This window comes from Natator depressus, chromosome 27, assembly GCF_965152275.1.
Source record: "Natator depressus isolate rNatDep1 chromosome 27, rNatDep2.hap1, whole genome shotgun sequence".
NCBI classification, from domain to species: Eukaryota; Metazoa; Chordata; order Testudines; family Cheloniidae; genus Natator; species Natator depressus.
Genome location: NC_134260.1, coordinates 7,840,205 through 7,846,194, shown reverse-complemented (window position 1 = coordinate 7,846,194; position 5,990 = coordinate 7,840,205).

Below are 5,990 nucleotides of genomic sequence, written 5' to 3'. Positions count from 1 at the left end.
GGGCCTTTGAGAGCAAATTAGTAAAGCTTGGTTATTCCCCACTATGTTGGTTTTCAGAGGAATGATTGACAGGGTGGAGGGTAATCCCAGAACATTTGGTAGCTAAGTTTCACACTACAAAACTCAAAGAAAGGAGGCGGCAGGCTGTCAGCTCAAGCCCACAAACAAGGGCAGTCAGACAGGTCAGTCCGGTGGAATGGACGTGGCTTGGACCACCGTGCAGGCCAATGAGCCTGCAAGCTGGAGCGTGCTTGGGGAGGAGTTCAGTATCAGTCTGTCAGCCGACCCAAGTGAGCAGTGGGTTATGCTGAACGGTGACCCCCCTTCCCCCCCCCCCCCCCCCCGCTCCTCCAGCTGACGTGCTAGTAAGGGCAAGTGCTGTGGGCGCTGCTCTGGGGGTGGAAGCCCACAGACATTCTCACCCAGAAGCTTTTATTAAAACCAGGCACAAATAGTGACTCCTTTAGTGCTTTCTATTATGAAGAGGCAGCGTTGTCTAATGGGTAGGGCACTGCACTAGGAGTCAAGAGATGTGGTTATGTTCACATCTCGGCCACTGACTTGCTGCTGGGTGATCCTGAGCAAGTCGCTCCCTCTCCCCTGTGCCTTTTCCCCCTCTGTCTAGTCTATTTGGACTGCAAAATTGCTGGGGCAGGGAGTCTCTGTGTTTCTAATGTGCCTAGCACAATGGGGCCCTGATCACTGTTGGGGGCCTCTACCTATCACCAACATATAAATACAAAACTGAGCCGAGCCCTCTTCTGATGCAGTTAATTGCCCCGTCTTGCTAAATGACACTTGCTGATTCAATTGGACACAGGAATGTTCTTTCCTTGCTGTGTACGTTGTAAATGTTCCATCCTGCCCGTGATGGCACATCAGTAGTAATTCCTGACCTGTCTCCCAAGTGATGAGGGGAGGTTCAATTAATGACAGCAACGGCACATAGTGCTTTGAGATGCTTTGATGAGAGGTGGTCCTTTAATCTGGCTGCACAAGTGGAATGATGGGGCCTATTTTCATGAGTGCTAAGCAACCACAACTGCAGTTAAATGGTCAAAGTTTGCTCAGTACCTCTGAAAATCACGCCCATGCGTATCGCCTTCCATAGGAGGATCCAATTGCTATACAAATAGCAGCAGAGCCTTCACATCACATCTAGCAGCTAGAAGAGTTTATCCCCATTTTACAGAAAGGGAAACTGAGGCACAGTGAGGGGCAGTGACTTGCCTGATGTCACAGAGGCAGAAATAGAATCCTAGCACCCTGATTTAGACACCGGACCATGCTCCCAGCAAGTGTTTTCTTCTAACATGGATCATGCTCCCACTCTCCTGGAAGAAACGAGTTCCTAGAGCGACTCCAGCAGGGCCTCCTGTCTTACACGCACATTCTTTTCTTGACTGGCCAACACGCAACGCACTAAACACACTGACACTTTGTTCTCTGGAGAAGGCACCAGCCCTTTGTGGATCTAACACAAGCCTGCGAGCTGACTTTTATAGTTCCCTGGCACTGCTCGGTATTTGCTCGTTAAAATCTGAGAGGCCTCTGGTAGCTTAGAGACCACAGTGAGGAATTTCAATAGTGGTATCAAAAAAGCGAAGGGGCAGGATGAAACAGGAGAGAAACAAAAGGCCCTGACAGATCCACGGCTTGGTTCTCCAACCACAAGCTGAGCCACATGAAGGGACGGTAACAGATCGGGGGGATGCAGGTGGAAACTTCATAGCACCGAGCTGCCACGATTTGTTCAATACTCCAAAGATGCAGAGTGGGATGAGGCGCTGAGTAGCATAAGGGAACGCAAATCATGGCAAGTGGTCTGGGAGACTACCCCCATACTGGTGCTCCCTTTCAACCAGAACCATCAGCTCCTAGACAGAGCACCAAAGAGGGGCTCAGCTCAGTGTTTTGGTTGAGTCTGATCTGCTCTTTTAGATGGCAGCTCTGAGGAAAGCTTTGTGAACTCTGCTTGTCTTGATGAAAGAGAACGGTGGTTAGATGACATATCAATCAGAAACTACTCTGAATGCCAGGCCAGACTAAGATACTAAGATGCCTAGGTAATAAGACAGGTGTCTTAGCTTAAACTGTCTACAAGCTAGAGCAGGGAAGTGGGAGCTAGGATGCTAGTGTTCTGCTCCCAGCTGACTTGATGCATGGCTTGGGCAAGTCAAAGCCACTCCGTGCCTCTATCTCCCCAGCTGTAAAATGGAAACAAGGCCTATCCTAGCTCACAGGCTTTGAATCTTAATTAATGTTTGTAAAGCGATTAGCACCTTTCATCAGAATATTGCAGGAGAAACACAAAAACTCCTCTCACCCTTTACTAAAACCCAGTGGACTTTTGGGGAATAAGGGGGAACATATAAATAGCCATACTGGGTCAGACCAAGGGCCCATCTAGCTCAGTATCTGGTCACCCACAGTGGCCAATGCTAGATGCTTCTAAGGGAATGAACAGAACAGGGCAGTTTCAAGTGCTCCATCTCCTATCATCCAGTCCCAACTTCTGGCTGTGGAGGATTTAGGGACACCTCCGCGGAGCAAAGGGTTGCATCCCTGACCATCTTAGCTAATAGCCCCAGATGAATCTATCCTCCGTGAACTTATCTAATTCTTTTTTTAAGCCATTTATATTTTTGGCCCTCACACCATTCCATGGCAATGAGTTCCACAGGAGGAGTGTGTATTGTGTGAAGTACCTCCTTATGCTTGTTTAAAACCTGTTGCCTATTAATTTAATCAGGTGCCACGTAGTTCTCAGGATACCTGAAGGGGTAACCCCTCCCTAGTCACTTTCTCCAGACCATTCTTGATTTTATAGACCTCTATCATATCCGCCCTTAAATGTCTCTTTTCGAAACTGAACAGATTTCCTTTTAATCTCTCCTGCTATGTTCCATCTTTCTGATGATTTTTGTTGCCCTTCTCTGCATCTTTTCCAATGCTAATCTCTCTTTTTGGGGGAATCAGAACAGAACGCAGTATTCAAGGTGTAGGCGTACCATGGATTTATATAGCAACATTAGGATATTTTCTGTTTTATCATCTATTCCTCTCCTAATAGCTACTAACACTGTTAGCTTTTTGAACTACTGCTGCACATTGAGTGGATGTTTTCAGAGAACTATCCATAATGATGCCACGATCTGTTTCTTGAGCAGTAACAGCTAATTTAGACCCCATCATTTTGTATGTATAGTCGGGATTCTTTTTTCCCCAATGTACATTACTTTGCCTTTATCCACATAGACTTTCATCTACCATTTTGTTGCCCCATCACCCAGTTTTATGAGATCCCTTTGAAACTCTTTGCCATCAGCTTTGGACTGAACAATTTTGAGTAATTTTGTGTTGTCTGCAAATTTTGCCACCTCACTGCTCACCCCCTTTTCCAGCAAAAAGAAAAGGAGTACTTGTAAGAAATGTAGCTGTAGCTCACGAAAGCTTATGCTCAAATAAATTTCTTAGGCTCTAAGGTGCCACAAGTCCTCCTTTTCTTTTTGTAGATACAGACTAACACAGCTGCTACTCTGAAACCCCTTTTCCAGGTAATTTATAAATACATTGAACAACACAGATCCCAGTACCGATGCTTGGGGGACCCCACTATTTAACTCTCTCCATTGTGAAAACTGACCATTTATTCCAACCCTTTGTTTCCTATCTTTTAACCAGTTCCTGATCCATGAAAGGACCTTCCCTCTTATCCGTTGACTGCTTAGTTTGCCTAAGAGTCTTTGGTGAGGGACCTTGTCAAAGGTTTCTGAAAGTCCAAGTACACTGTATGAACTGGATCACCCTGTTTCACATGCTTTTTGATTTCCTCAAAGAATTCTAGTAGATTGGTGAGATGTGATTTCCCTTTACAAAAGCCATGTTGACTTTCCCAACATACTGTGTTCATCTGTGTGTCTGATAATTTTGTTCTTTACTATAGTTTCAACCAATTTGCCTGGTAACCAATTTGGTAACCAATTTGCAATAAGTTTGGCTTATTACCCTGTAATTGCCAGGATCACGTCTGAAACCTTGTTTAAAAATAGCCATTACATTAGCTATGCTCTTGTCACCTGGTACAGAGGCTGATTTAAGCAATAGGTTACATACCAGAGTTAGTAGTTCTGCAATTTCATATCTGAGTTCCTTCAGAACTCTCTGGTGAATGCCATGTGGTCCTAGTGACTTATTACTCTTCAATTTCTCAATTTGTTCCAAAATCTCCTCTACTGACACCTCAGTGTCACTGGGATAGTTCCTCAGATGTGTCACCTAAAAAGAATGGTTGTGTGTGGGGATCTCCCTCCCAACCTCTGCAATGAAGACTGATGCAAAGAATTCATTTAGCTTCTCTGCAAAAGCCTTGTCTGCCTTGAGTGCTCCTTTTGCAGCTCAATGGCCCAGTGGGCTCACTGACTGTTTGGCAGGCTTCCTGCTTCTGGGGTTCTTAAAAAAAATTGCTGTTAGAATTTGAAAATCAACTACTGAAGGACATGAAAACTTTCTTGGCCTGCCTTATTATACTTTTACACTTGACTTGCCAGAGTTTATGCTCCTTTATATTTTCCTCAGTATGCTCTGACTTCCAATTTTAAAAGGATGCCTCTGTCTCTAATCAACGTTTACTCTGCTGTTTAGCCATGGTAGCATTCTTTTGGTCCTTTAGTTTTTATTTGGGGTATACATTTAGTTTGAGCCTCTATGATGGTGTTTTTAAATAGTCTCCATGCAGTCTGCAGGCATTTCATCCTTATGACAGGTTCCTTTTAATTTCCATTTAACTAGCTTCCTCATTTTGTGTGTCATTCCCCCTTTTGAAGTTAAATGCTACTGTGATGGTTTTGTGGCATTTTTCCCTCCCCAAGGATGTTAAATTTAATTACATTACGGTTTCTATTACTGAGTGGCTCAGCTTTATTCACTTCCTGGACCAGATCCTGTGTTCCACTTAGGACTAAATCAAGCATTGTCTCCCTTTATGGGTTCCAAGAAAAGCTGCTCCAAGAAGCAGTCACCAATGGTGTCAAGAAATTTTATCTCTGCATCCCTTCCACATGTGCAGTCAATATGAGGTTAGTTGAAATCCCCTATTATTATTATGTTTTCTGCCTTTGTAGCCTCTCTAATCTCCCTGAGCATTTCACAATCACCATCACCATCCCGGTCAGGTGATCGGTAGTATATTCCTACTGCTATACTCTTATTGTTTAAGCATGAAATTTCTATCCATAGAGACACTGTGGTACAATTTTTAGACTCAGACTTTAAGGTCAGAAAGGACCGTCATGATTATCTAGTCGGATCTCCTGCACATTGCAGGCCACACAACCTCACCCACCCACTCTTGTAAGAGACCCCTAACCGCTGGCTGAGTTACCGAAGTCCTTAAATCATGATTTAAAGACTTCTAGTTACAGCGAATCCACCATTTAAAACCTGACCCATGGCCCCTGCTGCAGAGGAAGGCAACCCTCTGCCCCAGTTTCTGCCAATCTGACCTGGGGGAAAATTCCTTCCCAAACCCAAATACGGCAATCAGCTAGACCCTAGGTATGTGAGTGAGACCCACCAGCCAGACATCTGGGAAAGAATTTGATTCATTTAGGATTTTGACTTTGACCTTATGCTTTCTACAGTGCCACTCCTTCACCAGCGTGACCTACTCTGTCATTTCTATATATTTTGTATCCTGATATTACCCTGTCCCATTGATTATCCTCATGCCATCAAGTTTCTGCGATGCCTATTACATATCAATATCCTCATTTAATGCCAGGCACTCTAGTTCACCCATTTTAGGATTTAGATGAGAAGGGTGTATAGTCTGCAGTTCTTCTAGGTCTCTATCCAAATCCCAAAACAGCTGAAGAGGAACAGATGGGTCGGAGAGGAAAAAAAAGGCACATGCTAGGTACATATCCCAGTAATAAAACGTTTACTAGAGCAAGCAGAAAGTAAATGAACAGCTGATAAAGAAAATATCA